Raw genomic sequence first — 22,109 nt, 5'->3', positions numbered from 1 at the left:
GGGCAGGGATTTTATTAATGTCTATTTTTTTTTACTTCCCCTCTTGAAACTGTTTTACAAAGACATATTGTACATCTCTTCAGAGGTCAGCCCAAAGGAAGTGAGGCTCTAATAAGATGGGGAAGAACATTGGTTATTAACCACAGCTCCCACAGGACTCGCTCAGCCATCGTGTCTCTCTGAGCCCAGAAGACAAGGTTTCTGGATGCAAGGAGGGAAGAAAACTGTTCTCACTTTCATTCTATCCTAGGTCGGTAGAGGAAGGGTCAGTGATCTCCAGCCACAAAATACACTCCTGCCTATGGACCCTACTCTACTGAGCTTCAAATGTGATAATAGTAAAACTCCAGGCAGCTGCCCATGAAGAGGATGTTAAAATGCCTGGGGGAATCTGCTCAATGTGGGATGCTCTATGGAGAATTACTAAAGATACAGAGGATTTGTGGATTCAGAGATGGATAATTCTCAGCAGATAGTGCAGTGGGAGATACATTCCCCAATGTATAAATGCAACGATAGCTCACAATTTACTCCATTAAATGCTATAAAGGATGCTGAGTGTCAGTGCCTTTGAAATGAAGCATCTGGAACAATGAAACCTCATGGAGATGTGATGCCGAGCAGCGGGCCAACTTCATCTGCAAGCAAAGTGGATACAGTCTTCAAATGTGTGCCTCAGATATTTCAGTCCTATATACGTACTGACTCTTGAGATTATATATAAATGATCCATATTGCAGATGCCAATGAGATAACACAATGATGCTCTTTATATAAGAAGACAAAGAGCTAAATGTAACAGAAGAGATGTAGCTCCCCCCCCAAAAAAATACCTCAGGCAAACAAAAAGAGGGTATGGATAACAATACATTTCCTCAACCATATCTAGCAAAATTTCCCCCCCGATCTAGTAGTGAAACAAAATTGACCATGCTTGGCAAAATCTCTCTCCCTCTTTCTATATAAATACACTTGCTCCCACATGCACTCTATATATAGTATATGTTTATATGTGTGTATGTATGAATATATATATTCATATATATATATATATAGCCATGTTTGAATTGCCTGATAGTTAAAAGATATGTTGGTCTCATTTCACAGAATATATCTAAGTGATCTCAGTTTATCTCTATAAAGACCTTAGTAAAGCAACTCCATGAGGTATTGATAGTGTTATTCAATTCTAGTCCCAGCTGATAATTAGAGCAAAAGTTCAGTCACTGGATGTGCTTAGTAGATAAATAGCACCTCTTCACAAGCCTTATCCTGTTTGATACTCTTCAAGTCTGGTTTTCCTCTAAGCACATGCTGTCTGTGTAGAATCATATATATTCACATTGGAGAGGAGCCATGGGTAATACCAAAATCACAGTTCTCTGATCACCACACCATTCATGGGGATATATTGGATATAATTCATGAGTTGAGAAAGATCATTAATGGTGAGCCAAGAAGTTCCAAGTTGAAATGACAAAAGGGGGCAGTCCTTTTACCTAAAGGATGGAAAGTTTTAATCAGTAACAGTTTTCGGTCATTGCCAACATTGTCAGTTTCACAAGAGTGGCCAAATCATGACTGCTTTTAGTCTCTAACAATAAATGAGTGTTCAGAGAGCAGCCTTTCCAACGAAAGGGCTGCCATGTTGAATTTTGGTCTGGGAGACTTTAGAGAGAAAGTTGGCAATGGAAAACCACAAGATGTGGAATGGAAACATTTTCATGAGACTGCATGACTTGTGAAGAATAACACCTGTGAAGAAGGCTTTTGGGTGACAATTGTGAAGCATTTGGCATCAAAATGTTTGGAGGAGGGCTCCTGGGCTCCAGGGTCTGCCATTGTCATCCAGATTCAAACAGCATTTTGATTTTCTGTCCTGGTGATTTTAAAGGACCTGGTGGAATTCTTGTGTGTCAGGTGACCAAGGAGCCAGGCTTTTTAAAATTTTAATTGCTCATTTGAGATGATAACTTCCACCTAATTAGAGCTGGAAAAAGATAGCAAATCCTGGTTGATAGCAATTAACACACACAAAGCCTGTTTTAAATCATCACTGAAACAATCAGATTTAGACTGGTAGCCACAGCAAAATGACTTTTCTTCCTCCAGGCCAGTGTATCCCAAATGTGTCTTGTGGAACATTAATCCAGAAAAATGGTCTATGGAAGTAAATACAGGAATCCTACACACTAACATACACCTCCCCCAACCCTGGTCTTAAGAGACTTAAGAGCTACATGAGCAAATTAACAATCTGAGACACCTTCTGGTAAAGAAGGCTGTTTCACCTTGCTTACATAAATATTTCCCACAAGTATTTGACCACAGAATCCTTTTGAATGTAATCCTATTAATGCCCTTTAGTTCTAGGGACTATGTTTTGCAGAAGATTCTTCAGCCAAAAACAACTAACAGCAATGAAATTGAAACACACACACACACACACACACACACACACAACTGTACAAACTAAAAGCCTAACCATATTTCCTTTAGATTTTCATAAGTTGCATATTTTATGAAGCCGTGTATTCTGAGTTCTTTTGATTTTGCTGAAATAATGGGTTTTTTTGATTGAGCTTCCCAAGGAGTGAAATTGGTCCAACCTGAAAGCCTGCTGCTTTATATTTTGTTGTTGTTGTTTTGGCATGTTTAAGTTTTAAATGAATCGAAGATTACAATAGCGTTATAGAAAAATATTTAAAAGTTATATTTACTTGACTCGTAAACTAGTTAAGGTGGCCACGTACGCTACTTTCTTACAAGGGACCAGCACATTTTTCCCGTCTGGTACATGTTGATTCTTCTTTTGGAAAAATTATCTTCACTAAATATTGAATACATACAAATACATATATCTAAAACATATAAAGTGTCTAAATACTAGGAATAAAATGCATATACCTTAGATACCTCAGAGATATCTCAGGTTTAGTTCCAGACCCCCACAACAGAGCAAATTTCACAATAAAGTGAGTCACATGAACTCTTTGGTTTCCCAATGCATACAAGTTATGTTTATGTTATCCTGTAGTCTATTAAGTGGCAAAAGCATTATATCTTGAAAAAAAAAAAAACCTACACACCTTAATTAAAAGATACTTTATTGCTAAAAAATACCAAAGCAATTACCATGGTAACATCAAAGATCACTGATTACAGAGACCACAACAAATATAATAATAATGAAAGGTCTGAAATATTGTGAGAATTAAAAAAATGTGACACAGAGACATGCAGTGAGCAAATGCTGTTTGCTGAAAAAATAATGTTGATAGACTTGCTCGACGCAGGGTGACCACAAATCTTCACTTTGTGAAAAATGCAATGTCTGAAGTGCAATAAAATGAAGTATGTTTGTATTTTTTATCCAGTGTAATAGAGCACTAGGAATCACCAAGAAGCCCCCATGTGCTTCTCCTTCATGCTCCTTCTATCCCATCCCATCCTCCCCACCCCCAAAGGTAACATTGACCTGAACCTTCATAGTTTTCTGGTACTCCCATCAATCCATGGACACTCTGGATTTTCCAAAAGAAATAGAAACATCTGTTGTAAATTAGTGATCATTTTTAAACTTCACTATCAAAGAGCAGAGTTGATGGATTTTGTAAGCATCTTATAGAAGCCTCATGAAAAATTTATTATTAATCTGCATCTAAAATGAAACTTGATTAGAGAAGCTGACACAAAACTATCAGAATTAAAACTAAAGGAATATTATAATTAAAAGAGAAAAGTTATAGAAGTTTCAAGGGAAAAACTCAATACATATATACACATAATACTTGAGAAATGAATTAGTAATGAAAATGTGACAAGCTTAACTTTTTTTTTTCTTCTAACATAGTACTGGGAGTGTGTAGAAACTTGAGAATAAAAAGCCCAACTGTGCAGTAATTATGAAGATTTTTGCATAAGGATTCTTAAGTTATTAAGGCAGCTAAATGAAGCACAAATAATGAAATAAAACATTGGCAATTAATGTTCTAAAAGATGGGCAATTTGAGGAGTAAAAAAGCATTAAAATCCTTTTATGAAGAAAGTATGTTTCTTAGAAACAAAATTTAAAAAGCAGTTCTCTGAAAATAATTTAAAGTACTTGCCCAGAATTGAAACTACCCTGGCTCTGGTCTGAAAAATTCTCTAAGTGAATAGAACTACTCTTCTTAACATGAAATTTGATTCTCAACAAGAGAACCTGGCAATTATTATGGAAATGAAATGCTGTACATTTTTTCTAAAAGTGAGTATATATTTATATCATATTCATTTCCCTTTGATAATGTTGCTTTTTTTTGACAACATGAAATTTTAAGCATTCGAATGTAATAATTTGAATGCAATTGGAAGTTTTGTTACGCAGCTGGCAATGGCTGTTAGCAATAATGAAGGCAGCATTGCAATCATTTTATGAGCCTCTCATTGATTATGTGTTTGTGTAAGCAGCTGATCAGAAGGTATAGACCTGTATTTGGAATAGCTAACGTAAGGTAGTGACTCAGGAATCATCAACTTATTTCATAGTTTACATCAATTGATATTAATTCTTTAACCTATCTGATATTAATACTCTTATTCAATGGTTGATCTGTCAGAATAAAGTAGATGTAATTTCAATCACTGGTTTAGCATTTGCCCATTAATTTAAAGTCAAAAGCATTTTATTTATATTCCAGAGTTAGTTAGAACATGATGATGGGTCTAAGGAAAACAAAATTGAAAGTTGCAAGCAGATGTGGGAGTAAATTATCAGCTCAGATGATAACTAGCCCATAGCACGTTGTCTATTTCTCTCCAGCAGAACTACCAGTGAAGCCAGAGGACTTACTTTTCCAGGAGTCTCCCAGCAACCATTGCTGCTCGTGCCATCAGTTTCTCTTCATTCTATTCCATCTTCCTTTTTATTTCTAGAGTCACAAACCCTCAAAGGAGTCAGAGCATGTCACTTCCTTGCTGAAAGTTCTCCTCTGATTCCCTGTTACCTACAGAAGAATGTCAAGATTCTTCCCAGTCTGGAACCATCTCCACCCCAGCCTAATCTCTACCCAACTGCAGTACTGTGGGATCTCCCAGCTAGATGGAACGTCTCACCATGGATTTGACCAACTGTGTCAGACACTTCATGTCTCCATGTGTTGCAATGTGCCATCTAAATTGTGGCCCCAAAATATATTTCCACCTAGAACCTCAAAATTCGACCTTCTTTGGAATAAGGATCCTTGGGGATGTAATTAAGATAAGGATCATAAGAGCTTCCTGGAGTAGGGTGGGCTCCAAATCCACATGTGACTGTACTGTAAGAGACAGAAAGAAACCATGTGAAGATGGAGACAGAGATTAGAGTGATGCACCTATATGTCAAGGAACGCCGTGGATTGCAAAAAGCTGTCAGAAGCCAGGAGAGAGTGGATTCTCCCTGAGAGCCTCCAGAAGGATTCCACCCTGCCAACACCTTGATTTTAGATTTCTGACCTCCGGGACTGTGAAACGATATATTTCAGTTGTTTTAAGCCACTGAGTTTGTGATAGTGTGTTATGTCCGGCAGCCCTGGGGAAACTAGCTCAGATGTTCACTTTTTTCCATGAAGCAAATGTCTGCCTCAAGACCCAGCTCAAACATCTTAATTCATGGCAAAGGAGTAGGAGGGGGTTGGCACATTTCCTTGATGAAAGCATTCTGTATGACATACCCTCCCACAGGTCAGTTTGAGGGTGGCAATTTTCAGCCACCTGCCGGGTGCCAGCTCTTGTGCCAAGGGACTCCAGTTTTACTAGAAGCAGGGTCAGTTATTCAGTAGCCCTTTTCCATTCAAACAGAACATTCAATCAATGTGTATTGAGCACATACTATGTGCCTGGGACTATTCGACACATTTTTCTAGTCTACTGCAGCCATCCCTGAGGTTAACTAGAAGGGAGTAGTCAAACAAAGGGAGGAAAACTCGTACAAATTTTGTGCGTATTTTTGTGCCAGAAATGCTGTGAGATGCTTTTATCAAGAACATGGTTAAAAGTACTTTTGCATTTGATCTCTGTCCATTGGAGTTCTTTAGTGGTTGACATCAGAAACTTAAATTCTTTATCTTAAACATAACAAAACAAAAAGAAAGAGAAAAGAAATGTGTTGGAAAAATGAAAGGAAAAACTGAACAATCAGTTGGGTTTAGGAAAGGATACAGGAACCAGGGAAATGCCAGAGACTTAGGTGACATTTATCCATTCCTCCACTTAACATATTTTTTTTTATTATCTACATGCTGGGCAAACACTTTTCTCAATAATCAAGACAGATAAGGTGCCTGCCTTCTCCCATATGAGAGAGAAAAAGAACAAGTAAACCAGTAAACATACACAGAAATTTCATGTAGTGAGAACAGCAATGAGAAAGAAATAAAGCAAAGGAAAGGGACAGAGAGTGTGAGGGCAGGGACGCGGTGCTATTTTAAATAGCGTTGTCAGGAAGGTTGTCCCTGAAGAGGTGACTTTTGAGCAAAGACTGGAATACGATGTGAGAGAAGACCACAGAAGTGTCTTGGGGAGGACACTGGTTAGAGAGACAGGCAGTAGCAGAAGCACTCAAGCCAGACTCAGCTTGAAAAGCCTCAGAGGGCCTTGCTCGGGGTCACTGGACAGGAGAGGAAAGAGACAGGAGGACCAGTTGCTTTCAAAATTTGCGTTGCTTGGCTCAGATAAGCATCCCCAGGAGGGGCAATGGGTTTGAGCTGCCTTGGGTCACGTGCCCACCCCTTAGCCGGGGAGACAATGGCGTTTGGGATGATGGTCCTTTGGAGATGGTGGGCAATAGAAACAGACCGGCTTCCAGGAGAAAATGTAGGTACTGTTACCAGAAAAGGGAAGCCTGAGTGAGACGCTATCACAACACTCACCGCCTTGGGAGAGGCAGATGCTTTCTGTTTCTCCTCTCCAGCTGAAATACCATAAATGATAACTGAGTACCTACTTTTTTCCAAAGCAGGCAGTCTCTGTGGTGGAAGATTCCAAGGTGAAGAACGAGATCCTCGGTTTCAGGGGATAGGGAGGAGCCCCACAGAACTAGAACATTTTTTTTTAACAGGGATACGAAGAATAGAGAGAGAGGCAATGAAGGCAAGCCTAGTCCCTGGAGGCCCCTGTGAAGGTGTTTGAAGTAGGAAGGTATTGAATATTCCTCATACAGTGACATGTTTAATTAAGCAGTTAATTGATTAATCTGGTAAAATACCCATCCATTTTACTTTAAAAATGAAGCAGAGATCTTTGCAGTGCCAGACTAGAATATATAATGGCTAGCTTACTCCCTAAAAGCAAATTAGAAAAAGACACATATAAAAATTCAGTAAAATTTCAGCATTCTGTCTTTTTCTGGGCACCAAGAGAAGTCAAATTGCAGGAAGACTCAAATTGGAGAAAATGAACAAGTGATCAAAAGGTTTTTTGTGTTGTGTTTAAATGTCAATAATGGTAACACTGTGTGTTGTGAATTATTAAATAAGACAACAGTTCAAATTTGCTTCATTCCAGGCAGCTTGTAGAGCCTGCCTAAGAAAGGTATTTACAAGCTCCCTAAATGTTATATTTTGGGCTTTCAAGATACTAAATTTGTCTATGAATCTTTTTCTTTGAGAGTCCTAAAAGCGAGTCCCGTAACTTCAAGTCAATTTGTAAATATTTACTTTGAGTTTTCATAGTGACCACTGCCTTATCTGTGAGGCCAGTTTCGGAAGAGGTTTTCGCCAAGATGAGTTTGAGTAAATGCCTTAACAACGTAAGACTAAGTAAAGAGATTGGAAAGGAAGATGGTGTAGGTGGTTTAGATAGACTCCAACAGGGGAAATTCAAGATTTAATTATAAGTTATAAAGCCCAGGAATTTCATCATAAAAGCTTACTGGAAGTAGCTTTCTTAGGAGCACTAATATATGTGCAATAAATTAAAGTTGGGATGACAAAGGCAGGTGCTTTATCCTAAATAAATACAGGCAGATGACACATTAATAAAAATGTTCCAACAAATGCAGCCTTTTAAAATTATTTCATCAGCTAACAAGCATTATTTCATCAAATAGCAAACATTATATGTTTGTCATTAAGTGTCTGTAAATATTCCATTCTGACGATGCTTTGCTCTATAAAACCGGAGTCCACTGAATCCAATTAGCACCTATCCTGTGTATCTCACGTTCAATGAACTGATCTCATGCCAAGTATCTTTTCTCAGCTCTAACTTTCTACAAATTTCCATGTTGGAGTTCAGCATTTATTCTTTTTATAGTAAGTGCAGTTTCTTTAAGAAAATCTCCTTTTCCTTCAGTCTCACTAACTTTTTCTTTGACCATGTCTGGTCTATTCATGAGTCTATGAAAGGCGTTCTTTATTTCTGTTACAGTGTTTTTGACTTCCAGCATTTCCTCTTGATTTTGTCTCAGAATTTCCCTCCCTCTGCTTACATTACTCATCTGTTTTTACATGTTATCCACCTTTTCCATTTGCACCATAAGCAAATTAATCATGGTTGTTTACAATGACTGGCCTGATAATTCCAGCATCTCTGCCATATCTTCTTAGGAAGATCCTGAAGCACTTACAGAGGCAGACCTTAGTAGAGAGAGATGCTGGAGCTTTCACTGAAACAGTTTTTAAAAGCACAGAGATTCCTCCATTTTCCCCTTAGTTAATCCAGTATCAGAAGCAGGTGAGAGACAAGAAGTTGGGACTCGGTGGTGTGAAGGTGAGCCTGATGGGTAATACCTGAGTTCTACCCGTGGCTCAGCCACTAATTGGTTGTCTGACCAAAGGCAAATTATTCTCTCAGTCAGTTACTTTATATGTAAAATAGCCTTTTGAATCCATTTTCTTCCCAACAACTCTCATGCTTCCCTTTCTCTCTGCTTCATTCCCTCTCTCTCCCTCCACATATCAGCTCCATGGTAATGGGGTCATAGTTAATATTTATGGATGCTCTAGGAGGAATGTGCCCTTATAATCCTCTCTATGTTAGAGATGAGGAGACAGACGCCTGAAGATGGTGGACTTGCCCTGTCCAATCAGCTGGTAAGAGAGAGCAGGATCCCAGAGAGCAGGGAGTCTGTGCCTGGGGACTTCCTGGCCCTGTGTCAGGATCTACTCCTGCAGGTCACTTCCACAGCCTCCCTGATCTGGTTCTAAAGAAGCTGTCTGATGGAAATGTTATGTAAGTCACATAGGTCATCTTAAATTTTCTAGTAATGACATTTTAAAAAGTACAGGTAACATTAATTTTAATACTATATTTACTGTAATATTTCCAAGATGGTATCATGGAAGCATGCAATCAATTGGAAAATTATCAATGAGATATGTTACATTCTTTCTTTGTACTAAGTTTTCAAAAGCCCATGTGTGGTTTACACTAATGGCCCGTCTCAGGCCAGATTAGCCACATTTCAAGTGTTTGATGCCCACATCTGGCTAGTGGCCACCATATTGGAAAGCACAGGTCTAAATGGTGTAACATTTGGGACAAGCAAGTGTATAAGCTACAAAACGCCATGTTGATGTTTCAAAGTGTTTATATGGTAATAACAAAAGCTAACAGTCATGTAACTATACACCGGGCACTGTTCTAAGTGCTTTGTTTGTCTTAACTCATGAAGACTCATGACAATTCCAGGAACAAGCCACCTTTACTGTCCTTGTATTTCTGATAGGTAAACTGAAGATTCAAGAAGTTGCATAAATTGCCCACAGTCACGTGGGTGAGGGTCTCAGATGCAGACTTCGAAGCATACAGTTTGGCCACAGGATCTATGTTGCAACCTCTTTGCTCTTCTCCTTATGTGATAATAGCTGGGCTTCAAAATTTTTAAATGTGTCCTTTTTAAGTTGCTAGCAGAATGTGTGTGGAAGTGGCTGGAGTGAAGGGGGATAAATTCACTTTTATTTGAACTTGAAATTGCCAACTGTGTTTCTATCTGGATTTCTTTTAATCTCCCATTGATCCATGTGTTTAAATCCGGGGATTGGGTTTTGGATCAGCAGGGCACACTGACGAATGCCAGGGTAAGGTCTGGTGTGTATTTCAGCCACACCAACAAGAAGTCAAGATGCTCTTTGGGGGTAATTAGTGCCCTCACCTCTTTGTGTGTTCTCAATAAGTCTGGTTATCCCAGAGCTCAGACTGCTTCCAGGAGATAAATAAGGGCAACTGAAGGCTACATTAACTCTGCCAGGCCACAAGGGCATTGTAAATGACAGCTCTCAGAGAGACTTATCAGCTTTCAGCAACTTGCAACACCTCGACCTAAGCCCCACAAGGACTGAATGTGGACTGCTTAGATTATTACATTCTCATTTGGAGGCTTTGAATCTCTTTTTACAGCAAATGATGTCATTTCCACAACTTGAAGGTAACTTTGGGGACAGGAAGAGTTAATGCCACACATCTGGAAAGCCTGATTAAAAGTTGAAGGCCTGGGGAAGAGAATTTTGATTCACAATGGCTTATATTAATTTTACAGCCAACTTTCCTCTCTCTTTTTCTCAAATTGTCAAACACTCTTAATTAAGGCTGCATAGCAGTTGCTTATAAAATCCCAATGAAGTGCCACACATTTTTCATGTGTTATTTCTAATCCTATGATAACCGTGTTATAATAATCATAGCAGCAAACACATAGTGAAGGCTAAGAATGTACCGGGTGTTATTCTGAACGTTGCATGTTTTAAGCCACTGACTACTTCAACAACCAACCATGCAGGTTTTCTGTCTCCTCGGAAATGTCGGGACCACTTGTATCTAACCAATTAGAATATTCTTTTTCTCGGTTCAGAACAAAATAGTAGGGAGACAGGGAGAGTTGAAATGGTGAAGCAAATGGGGAGATGTAAGCAATTGGTGAATCTGGGTAAAAGGCAATAGGAGTTCTTTGTACTGTTCCTGCAACTTTTCTGTGAGTTTGAAATTATTTTAAAATTTTAAAAAACTTTTCAAAACAACAACAACAAAAGAATATTTTTTTCTCCAAGACTATCTTGATCTGGGGAAATCAAAAATCTAGAGAATCTCAAAGAGAAATTAATGGATGCTCACATAACCACTGCCCAGAATGACAAATATTAACATTTCATGTATGTTCAAAATGTTTTAAAAATATTACTTAATATAATATCTGGCATACTTGAATATGCCAGATGAGCTCAAATTCTCATGTGTCCCCCATGCCAAGATACGTTTCCTTCTTATCTCAAGGTAACCCCACAAAACAATACAGAAAAACTGCAGCATGCATTTACATCAATGTATACAGGTGTTGTATTTGCATGTATCTTAAATTCATGTAAATGATTTCATACTGGACAGATCATTCTCCACTGTTCTTCCCTTTACGTGGTTTTGGAGATACAGCCATATTCGTGCATAAAGATCTAGTCCATCCAGTTTAACACCCTCACAGGGTCCTCTCATATCAACATCCCATGTTTTATTTACTCCTCTTGTAGATCCTTATTGATTTGTTTCTTATAGCTCATTATTATTACTGAAGTGACTATGTGTATCTTTGTAAGCATCCGTATTAGTCTGTAAGGCTACCCAACAAAATACCAGAGCTGGGTGGCTTATTAACAAGTTTATTTTCTCACAATTCCAGAGCCTGGAAGTCCAAGGCAAAAGTGTTGGCAGGTCTGGTTTCTCCCAAAGTCTCTCTCCTCAGCTTATGCATGGCTGCCCACCCTGTGTCCTTGCATGGCCTTTGCTCTGTGCATGTGTATCCCTGGTGTCTCTCCTGTGTCTTATAAGGACACTAGTCCTACTGGACTAGGACCCATCCATATGACATCATTTAACTTTAATTATTTCTCTAAAGACCCTCTCTCTAAATACAGTCTCATTTTGAGGTGTACTGGGGATAGGATTTTACCATATGAATTTTGGGGAGGACACAATTTAGTGCCGATGATGAGACCACTGAAGGCAGTCAAGACTAGGGGTTCAGAGAAAGGGCTCTGAAGTCAGCCTGCCTGGGTTAGATCCTGACTGGCCATGTGCTGGCCATGTGACTTTAGCATCTACTCAAGCCTGCAGCAACTCATCTACAATAAAACCCATCTGTCTTGGGGGTTGTTGTGATTGTTAGAAGAGTTACACCTAAAAAGCACAACACTGTGCCTCACCCAGCATCAGCTTCTGTAAGGTCGACTGGTGTATGTTAACAAGAGTTAATCTAGAAACATCACTGGTTATGGAATTTCTGAGACACAGGGGACCCATTTTCAGTTTTTCTAGATACTGACAAACTGCTCTCCGTGGTGGTCACACTAGTGAACACTCCCACTAGTCAAGTACAAGAGTTCCTGCTTCGTTATTTCCCGGCTAAGAATTGATTTTTCCATAATACAACATTTTTATCCACCTGATGTTGGAGGAAAAGTATGTCATTGTTTAGAACATTCTTTGATTTGCATCTGTTTTTCAGGAGGTCTGTAGACCATAAGGGAAAAGAATAAACAAGTGTTTGGGATGCTGGTTATAACCATTCCCTCAGTACGGTCCAAAGCAAAGCCATTCACGATACAAATGGAAACTCTCTTTGGCTAGAGTTGGATGAAGGCAGAGAATCCCTCAGGTGTCCCTGGTTATCCTTCTCTGATCTCTGGTTCTCTTTCTGTGCTTTTAAGGATTTTTACTTCTGCTTCAGGAAATGAAGGGTGTCTTTTAACTGGACACTCTCCAAAGTGTAGGAAAGTGAAGTAACCCTTTCCTGGCAACAAGGATGCAGACTGCATTAATGGAATTCATCGCTGGATCTTGGGGTTCTAGGGCATTTTTATTTTCATCTTTGCCCATGCTTGCCTCTTCCAAAAATTTCATATAGGACCTGTATGCTTTTATAAGAAAAAGAAGAGAAAATAATGTTATTAAAAGAGAATGTGGATTTTAATATTCCATACACTTTAAAACCTGGAGAGCTTGAGTTAAAACTCCACTAATAACAATTTTATTTATAATAGGATGGGGACTGCTCTTGGACTCCAAGCCAGAAAAAAAATTAAAAAATCATTAATCACTAATGTAGCATTTTGTTTACTGGTGAAATTCACCAGCGCTGCTAATTTTGTTGGTCATTTTGCCCAGTGCTGAACAGCAGTTAGCAGGCTGATGAGTTAGCCTAGGTTTCCCACGTGCTCACTGGCAAGGAAATCCTTTTCTTGTTTAGCCAAAAAGCATCCCCCTCATCTCCCCCCTTCGCCCCCAGCAAACCCTTAAGGGGCTCAGGAAGTTTGTCCCACAGCTTTCTTTAAGCTCTTTTCCCTTGCCTCACAGTCCTAAGATTAACTAATGGAAGATTTTAATTAGTGGTTGAGACAATGGTGAATTCAGGGGAGAATGCATCTGTTTACATCTCTCCCCTAAAATGCCCAAGTTAGCAGTAAAATTCTGGAGTTCAAGTTCTATTTCTTAATTCTCCCAGGAAATGTCCTTTGCCCTCACTGCCCCGTCATTTTGTAGGTCTAAGTCTCAAACGTGATCTTGCCTTCAGCTCTATCACTTGTCTTTGTCATATTTCAGCAGGTTGTCAAAATCACCAGACCTCAGGAATTATTAAGCCACTAAGATTAAATTGGATTTAAAAAATTCTGATGGACGCTGACTGCTCACCTAAGACCCTCCCTCCTTCTTTCCCTTCACATATATGTGCCTATTTCTCCTAGCTTCAGGGACCATCAGCATCTCCCTCCACTGAGTTTACATAAAAATGAGTCCCACGTTTGAGAATCATTGGGAGGAAGTCTTATTGGCCAACTTCCTTTTAGCTCAGGTTAATTTCTCTTAGGCTTCTCTAGCAGGCTGCACTTTCTTACCAAGTAAAATATCCTTTGTGAAATAATTTAATATACAGTTTTAAAACAATGGATTCAGGGAAAAAGAAGCACTTTCTAAGATTTTTAACTGCTTGGTTTTTAACCCAAGCACATAGGGATACTACCAATGGGAGGAACAAAGAAGTATTATGGGTAGGATTTTCCTAGAAAACTATGAAACATTGTAACAGGTCTCAGAGGTGACACTCAATTTTCCTCCCCTTGCCCTAGAATGTGTATGGCATGAGCAGGAAAGATTTCTTCATGCGCATGCAGAAGAGACCCAAACCATTCTGATTTCCAAGGGTTGACAAGGATCACCAAGGACTTAAAGTACTGGATAGTTCTAGTAGAACAAACTGGATTACTGCGGGCGGCTGAGAGGGCTCTGAACAATGGGATCCTACATTTCAGTGATGGAAATAACAATACCTAGTTTTTTCATTAAGGATTCACTTCACGTGCTTAACAACCAACCCTGTAGGGTTAATACCAGCTAGTTCAGACCCTTGGTTTTAAGCATGAGGGTAATGAAGGCAAAACAGTTACATAACATGTCAAACATGGTTCATGGATTCAAGGGCAGGGGCTGAGCGACACACCAGGTTTTTAAATTTTTAATCCAGTGTATTCTTGCTACACCATGCAAGGATCACATTTTGAGCTCCCTGTAACAGAGATATTTTGTACTTAGCCCCGGTAAGGGAGATTTTTTTTTAGCTCCTCATTTTATTTAGGTGCTTATAATGGATTATGACACTTCCCAGAAGCAAGATGTACCCAAACCTAATAAAAATAGGGGGGAAACAAAATTTTGCCATTGGCAGCAATGTGGATGGACTTGGCGGGCATTATGCTGAGTGAAATAAGTCAGAGAAAGCCAAATACCGTATGATACCATTTATATGTGGAAACTAAAAATGTGCAACAAACTAGTGGATGCAACAAAATGAGAAGCAGACTCACAGATACAGAGAACAAATCGGGGTGGAGGGCAATATTGGTGCGGGGGAGCAGGATGTATCAGAAAGTGTGGGAATCAGAGCCAATATTTTGTAAGAACTGTAAATGGAGTGTCACCTTTACACATTGTACATAAAAAAGTAGAACTTCCAGCTTCATCCTGTAAAAAAAAAAATAAAACAAAGGAAAACAAACAAAAAGACTGCAGTGAATTAGGTTGACCACTTCGGGTTAATGCTTTTGAGTGTTTTTCTCAGGTCACACCCACATTCCTCAGTTTAGCCAGGCTAATTCCACCTCCTCATGTTTCTAGGCACGTTGGCTTGTTAATGAGACCATCCAAAGATTTTGATGAACTATCAAACTTTAAACTTTAAAAAAACAAACTAAAACAAAACTCAGCTGTCTGGAATTTACAACATAGAGATTTTCATGTCGGTTCTCATCTGTCTCAGAAAACTTCTTGAAATTCTGCAGACCATCAATGGTACCTTGTAATGAATGTCTAAGAAAGTGGCACATTCAAGCACATTACCTTTAGGTCCACGGTCAGGGTTCTGCATAATGTGTTGCTAAGAAGAAGGTAACAGTTTTTTGGTTCTAGTACTGAGCTTAGCTCCAGAAGGGTGCCAGGCATTACATGTTTTCTACATTCATGATTTGGGGCTTACGTTATGATTTTAAATCTCACAAATCAGTGTCTAGCAATCACATAATTTTTTTTTTTCATTTCTGTATAAAATAAGATGTCTTTTTGCAGAAAATGTCCAGACTGTATTTGTCAAGTACATATTTTACAGTTGCCTTTCGTAGTAGAGAGGCCTGACCTCAGCTTGTTTATAACTGAATGACTAATGTGGATTGAAATTGGTTTTGTAATTACATGGCTAGATAACTTCTGGGGCTTTTATTTGGTGTGTTTTAGAATCAGTGCTTGGAGACAGGAAGGAGCCTCAAAAATCAAAACTATGATTCATAAAAATGAAAATGATATGAGACATAAGAATTTTCCCTGATAATTGTCAGAAGGACTTGTCCCCAACTAGTTACTACAAAGCTAAAAAGAGTAAATTATGTGGTACTCATATAAAATAAAGAGGCAAAATTTAAGATTCTACAATTTAGACTTCATATGAATCCGTGAGAGAGTAAAGGATTATGAAATAATGCCTGGGCAATTCGTTGAATGTTTAGGCCCATTTTTCAGAGCATGCTCTGAAATGAACTTTTACATCATGAAAAAGTAAAATATATGAATAATAATCAGTATATAAAAATAAAGCATTTTTTTCATGGGCATCTTACATCTCAGTGGGGACTAGATGGGGACAACTTTACAGTCAACCTATAAAATCACAAAGAAAATAATAGAGATAATTTTATTTCACTATAGAAAGCATGCCAACCTTCCATATGACAATAAAAATGGGGTAATAATTATTGAGTGCTTATTAAATGTCAAATAAATGTTCTTAGTAAATGTTCTGAATGTTATGATTCTCAGAACTCTTTTTTTTTTTAAACTCCAAATTTGTTATTTATTTTTCAAAAATCTGAAGAAGAAACTTACCGAAACAAGGCCCTCCTAGGAATGTTCTTCAAGTCTATTCAGCTTTTGGCTGATACATGAAATTACAGATAATACATAAAACTTCTCCAGCCAAGGTGTGAGGCTTAACCAGCAGCATCAGAAGCCGGGTCTACAGTGTTGGGAAAGAAACTTTGCCTTGAAAAGTCAGACTAGTAACACTGCAGCCCCAGTGGCCTCTGCAAATGAGGACTTGCCAGCCACCAGGAGACAGACACATAGTGTCCAGCACCAGTCCTTGGGCCCTCACTCCTCGGGAGTTTCAGGAGCAGGATCCAGGTCGGGGAGCAGCCCGTACTTCTGGAGGATGGCTGTAATGCTCTCAAGGGCACAACCAGGACGAATGATGCCAAACTTTCCAGGTACAGACAAGTCAACCACAGTTGAGCCTAGCCGGCATTTAGGGCTCTGGCCATCTCTAATTGGTCCCCCATCAATGACCAAAGAGAAGTGAGGCCAGAGATCTTGGAATTCCTCAACCTTCAGAGAGATGGCCTGGGAGCTGAGTTTGGCGCTGGTGAGAGCTAGTGGTCCCCCAAATACCTGGGCCAAGTCCTGCATGAAGGCATGATCGGGGATCCGGATGCCTACAAGGGAGTGAAGGGGTTCAGGTCCTTGTTGAGCTCCTCTGAGCGCCCCATCACCAGGGTCACTGGTCCTGGCAACAGATCGTTCAGGAGCCCCTCAGGTACTCTCACATGGCAGTACCTGTAGATGTCTATCAGCCACGCGGCCCAGACATACGGCCAGCCGGCGCGCTCCAGGTTTGCGGCCCGCACGGCCCGCTCCCCGGGAGCCGCAGCAGCCGAGACCCCGGCGCCGCGGGAGCGGGGCTCGGCGGGCGGAGGAAACGCTCTCTCCGGGCGGAGCCCGCCCGCTCCTCGCTCAACCCCATGCTGGCAGCCACCACGGCCCTCAGCCCCCTGCGCCGACGTGCCGAAGACATCCGCCTGATTCTCAGAACTCTTAATTCTCAGAACAATCCAATGAAATAGGTATCATTATTATCCCATTTTACAAGAAACAAACCGAGGCACAGAGAAGTTAAATCATTTGCTCAAAGTAACATGATTAGGGCTTATAGAACAGAAGATTTTAATTTTAATGTACTTAGATTCATCATTCTTTTTTCATGAGTGTCTTATGGCTAGCTAATGCTCTTGGAGTCTTGTTTTGAAAACTCTATATTCTTCCCAAGATCAGCAAGATATTTGCCAATAAAACTAAAACATTTGAAAGTTTTATATTTGTCATTTAAGTCCTAATTTTTCTGGAACTGATTTTTCTGTTTGGGAAGAAATAGAATCCTATTTTATTATGTAAGTATGTGTAATTATTTATCTAGCTCCTCTAAGTGAAAAATATCTTCTTTTCCCACTGATCTGCCCTGCATCACTATCGTGAGTCAATTTCTGTGTCTTAATGGGTCTATTGCTATGCTGCATGTGACACTGGTCACTTTGTCTGTCTCCACGTTGCTCCCACGTCGCTTTCATTACTTGAGCTTCAAAACAAGGGCTGTTATCAAACAAAGAAGAATTAGCCTTTGTTATCTTTCTTCTTCTAAAATATTTAGGCTCCACTTTGCTCTTTATTCTTTCATACACATTCAAGAGTATGTTTCTCAAGTGCCGTGAAAAAAATTTTATTGGAACTTCTACTGAGTTGCTTTGAATCCATAGAGCAATGCTCAGAAAACAGAGATCTTTTGGACAGATATTCTTTTCACTCATCAAATTAGCAAATATGTTTAAAAATGAGATGACCTAATGTAAATGGTAGAAAGCCATGTGCTTATTCTCAAACCCAGCTTGAGAGAGTTTAAATTGGTGTATTTTTTGCTGAAAAGCAATTTGGCAAAATGTGTGAAGAGCTTTAAAGATTGCAACTTTAATCTCATAATTAAAATTTCACAAATTTGTATTTCATAAGGAATTAATTTGGGACTCTGCCATGGTTTTACATCTAAAGATGTTTACTAATTGAGAAAATTATGAATAATCTAAATGTCCAACAATAGGAATGTGATTAATGAATTATGAAGCATTTGTTAATGGAATCACCTGTAGTCTTTTTGAAGGATTAAAAAATTTTTTTTTAATTTTTAATTTTTTTTGGGGGGGAGGCAATTAGGTTTATTTAATTAGTTTATTTCTTTAATGGAGGCACTGGTCATCAAACCCAGGACCTTGTGCATGCTAAGTGCATGCTCTATCACTGAGCTATACCCTCCCCTCTGAAGAATTTTTTAATGACATGAAAAAACACATGATATAATGTTACATGCAAGAAAGCATGATGCAAATTGTATATACTGTATGACCAGAGTCTTTTAAAATTTCATAGGAAACAGACTAGAAAACTATACTTAAATGTCATAGATAATTTCCTTTGGGTAATAAAATTATGGGTAATTATTTTTCTATTTCTTACTAACTTTTAAAAAGTATGATAGATGACCTTTTATTCCAGAAAACTAAAATGTTTCTCAGTGGTCACTTTTATTTATGACAATATAAAATTCTAAATGGAGTGATGGAAACTATGAGTTTTTTTTTTTTCTTTTATTGCAATATCTTTCCAAACTTTATTGAAATTTCCCAAAGGCTTTGGTTACTATTATGAAAAGATTTATAAATTTAGAAACTGCTCACTAAGAAAAGCAATTAACAAGAAGAAACTGTGTGTTTTGAACAGTAAAATTAATATCTGGTATCAGCCAGCTTAAAAGAGAAATGGTTCAAAGTTGACTGTGTCCGTGAGAGGTGGCTGGTTTTTCCTTTTGATGTGCCTCTGGAATATCTCAGAAGGAAACTCATTTCCATGAAGACACCTTTGGATGCTTCATCAATATTCCTCTAACCCCACTTCTCCCAAGATAAAATTCCTCGGGGTAAAAATGTCCAAAGCTTTGAATGGCAGTAGAGTGTCAGAAAATGTTTCATTTAGAAGTCAGACGTTTGGATCTCAGGCTGCAGGAGCTTGGATATATGATGAATTTTTAAGCTATGTGGAGAACCCAAGAGAGCAGGGTATATGTGTGTGTCTTTGAAGTCTCAAGACCCACGCGTCATCACATGGGTAATGAGTAACGAACACTTAAGAAGACCGGCTCCCCTAATCTTGCCATTGCCATACAGACACTCTCACATGTTATCTTGAGAACTGAATGCTATGTGATGTCTTATGAGAAAGCCATTCTGTTAGGCATATGGGGAAAACTGGTTAGGTAAAAATCCTGAAGTATCTGCTTTAAAGACAATGGAAGCAACACCATTTGCATGCATCTGGTGCAAAAAAAAAAAAAAAAAAAACTATTCCAGGGAACTCCTCCAAGTACAAGATGATTGACTGTTATGCATGGGAAGGCTGGATGGAATTTGAAAACTTTTAAAGAGTCCATCTTGCTGCAAGAATGTTGTGCAAGAATGATTGCACTGGTTATAGCTCATTTAAAAATGTTTCCTTCTCTAATCAATAAAGGATGGAATCACTGTTTATTATCGATCATGGTGCGTTCTATTAGTTTAAGCCCTGCTGCTGACAGTGATGCTGGAACTCTGTGCAGGACTGTGGTGTTTGCAATGTCAGTAAGTAGTTGCTAGTAATGTGGTTGTGACATAGAGGTTTATTACACCTGAGACTTTCGTAACTCACCATCCCTTATTTTACACACCAAACAGTAGAGGCACTTTTAAAGCATGAAGTAAAGCCAAAAGCAAAGGGACCCCACAAGACACAACAGGCTTCTTTCCTTTGAAGAAATACTATTGAAAATAGTAACTTGCATTGGCAAATGGCTATAGAGCTGCCAGTTCATCTCAGTGTCACCAGGACTCCTCCTTTAGCAGCTGGGGAGGTTCAAAACTAGGACAATTTTTCCTCCATCTCTTGGCACCTCTGGTGTTACCTTAAGAACAAAGTGTATAACCCAGATTAGATTCTCAAGTGCTTTGTTTCTGTGGCTGTCTTACCAAATTTGGGTCCAGTTTATCTACCCAGTGACCACGGAACCATCCATAATTTGAGCACACATTGGATGTGTGACCAGCAGATTATGATGGCTGAATATTTTCTGCGTGAAGCTTGTAGTCAACTTTCTTGTTAGTCTTAATAGAGCTCTTCACTGGAGATGTTGCATGTGGTTGAGAGGACAGTGTAGGTAAGGGCCAAATAGCTTGCAAGTGAGAACCTTCTTTCATCTCAGAACTGTGTCGCAAATCACACCCCTGCTCCTTTAGGATACAAATACAGAAACCTAAGAGGAAAGTCAAGAGAGAAATAACCACACCGAGAAACAGGATTATGGGAGAATCCTCCTGGCACACAACAGAGGAAAATTTTACTGTTTATGCCCCACTTTATTCCAGAAATAAGTCACATGGAAAAGCTTCCTTTTAGCTTTCTGCTCTGCTACATCATTTCATTTCTGAGTTAATCAATCCATGTCTTCCATCTCTCAGGTCCCATGATAGCCAAAATGAGATTTTGTGCCTGTACAAAGCAATGATTTTTGATCAGCCTCATGTGTCTACTGCAGGCAGCCATCACACGGATGCACACGGCAGATCCTAAGTGTGACCACATTTGAAAGGAAGGTGGGGCCACGGCAGCTTTTAGTCTGAGGTTGACTTCATTCCAGCACTGTGCAAGACTCTCCTGAATATCCTTCCTTTTGTCCCACGAGTGTGAGCCCTATTTCCATCTCTGTGCTCAGCCCAGAGGAGTCCTGCCTGTAGTCTTTCTGGTGGTTCTTTCTCTAGCCTTGGGTGGCTTCCTAATATTACAGTTTTGCTAAATATCCCAACAGGAAGCTCTGTAGATTTGAATTATCTTGTTGCGCGGGCTTCTCTCTGGTCCTCTGCGTTGCGAAGTCTTGTCTTCTTTACCTCTTCAGACTCCAAGCTTAGTTCCTTCGAGGGACACAACCTCCTCCCTTGCACTGACAGCCCGGAAGTCCTCTCCAAGCAGGGAGGGAAGCCCATCCCATCAATTTCCCAGATCTCAGGAACACTTCTTCATGCCTGATACCCAGTGTCTTAAAGCCATTTTTTCACATGTTTTGTCTAGTTTTTTCCGGATTGTTTGAATTCAGGAGAAGGTAAATCTAGAAGGAGAAACCCTGGAGACATCTTAAAGCAGTGTTTTACTCAGAATAACACCCTGAAAAGATAATTTTGCTGGTAACAATCAGGTTCAACCCTATATAACCTAAAGTAAAAAAAAATAAAACATTGTGGACTAACATTGTTGTGGCAGCTGGATTTATAATAGTTATGAATTAGATAGATCTAGTTTCAAATTTGTTTTCTGAATTTGCTGGCTTTGTTATTTGCTGGCTACTTGTTCTAGGGCAGGATATTTACCATTTCTTGACTTCAGTATCCTTCACTATAAAATGGGGATTACCAGAATACCAATCTCACGGCAACCCAGTGAAAATTAAATGAAAAACGTAGCTTGATGACTGCTACATAAATTGTAGATACTGTCTTTATATAAAATAATATGATAAGAGAACTCTGTCATTTTCAAGAATACATTTTTCCCCCAAAAGGAACTTGGAGGATTTACATGGTTAACAGCTAAATGAACAGCATCTGATATCTGTACTGGAGTCTTCACACTAACGTGTGGAAATGTATGAGAGAAGCATGTCATAGACTCAAACAGAAATGGGTTACTCTGGGGTATGACTTTTGAAAGAGACCGCA

General features: G+C 39.2%; 1 pseudogene; it reads right to left on the bottom strand.

The window, feature by feature from the left end:
* Positions 1-16,641: 16,641 nt before the first annotated feature.
* On the bottom strand, positions 16,642-17,418 carry LOC105084939 (threonylcarbamoyl-AMP synthase-like; annotated as a pseudogene).
* Positions 17,419-22,109: the final 4,691 nt, after the last annotated feature.

Source organism: Camelus dromedarius, chromosome 26 (genome assembly GCF_036321535.1).
Source record: "Camelus dromedarius isolate mCamDro1 chromosome 26, mCamDro1.pat, whole genome shotgun sequence".
Taxonomy (NCBI): Eukaryota; Metazoa; Chordata; class Mammalia; order Artiodactyla; family Camelidae; genus Camelus; species Camelus dromedarius.
Note: the sequence above shows the minus strand (reverse complement) of the source record. Positions and strands in the feature narration are given on the sequence as shown.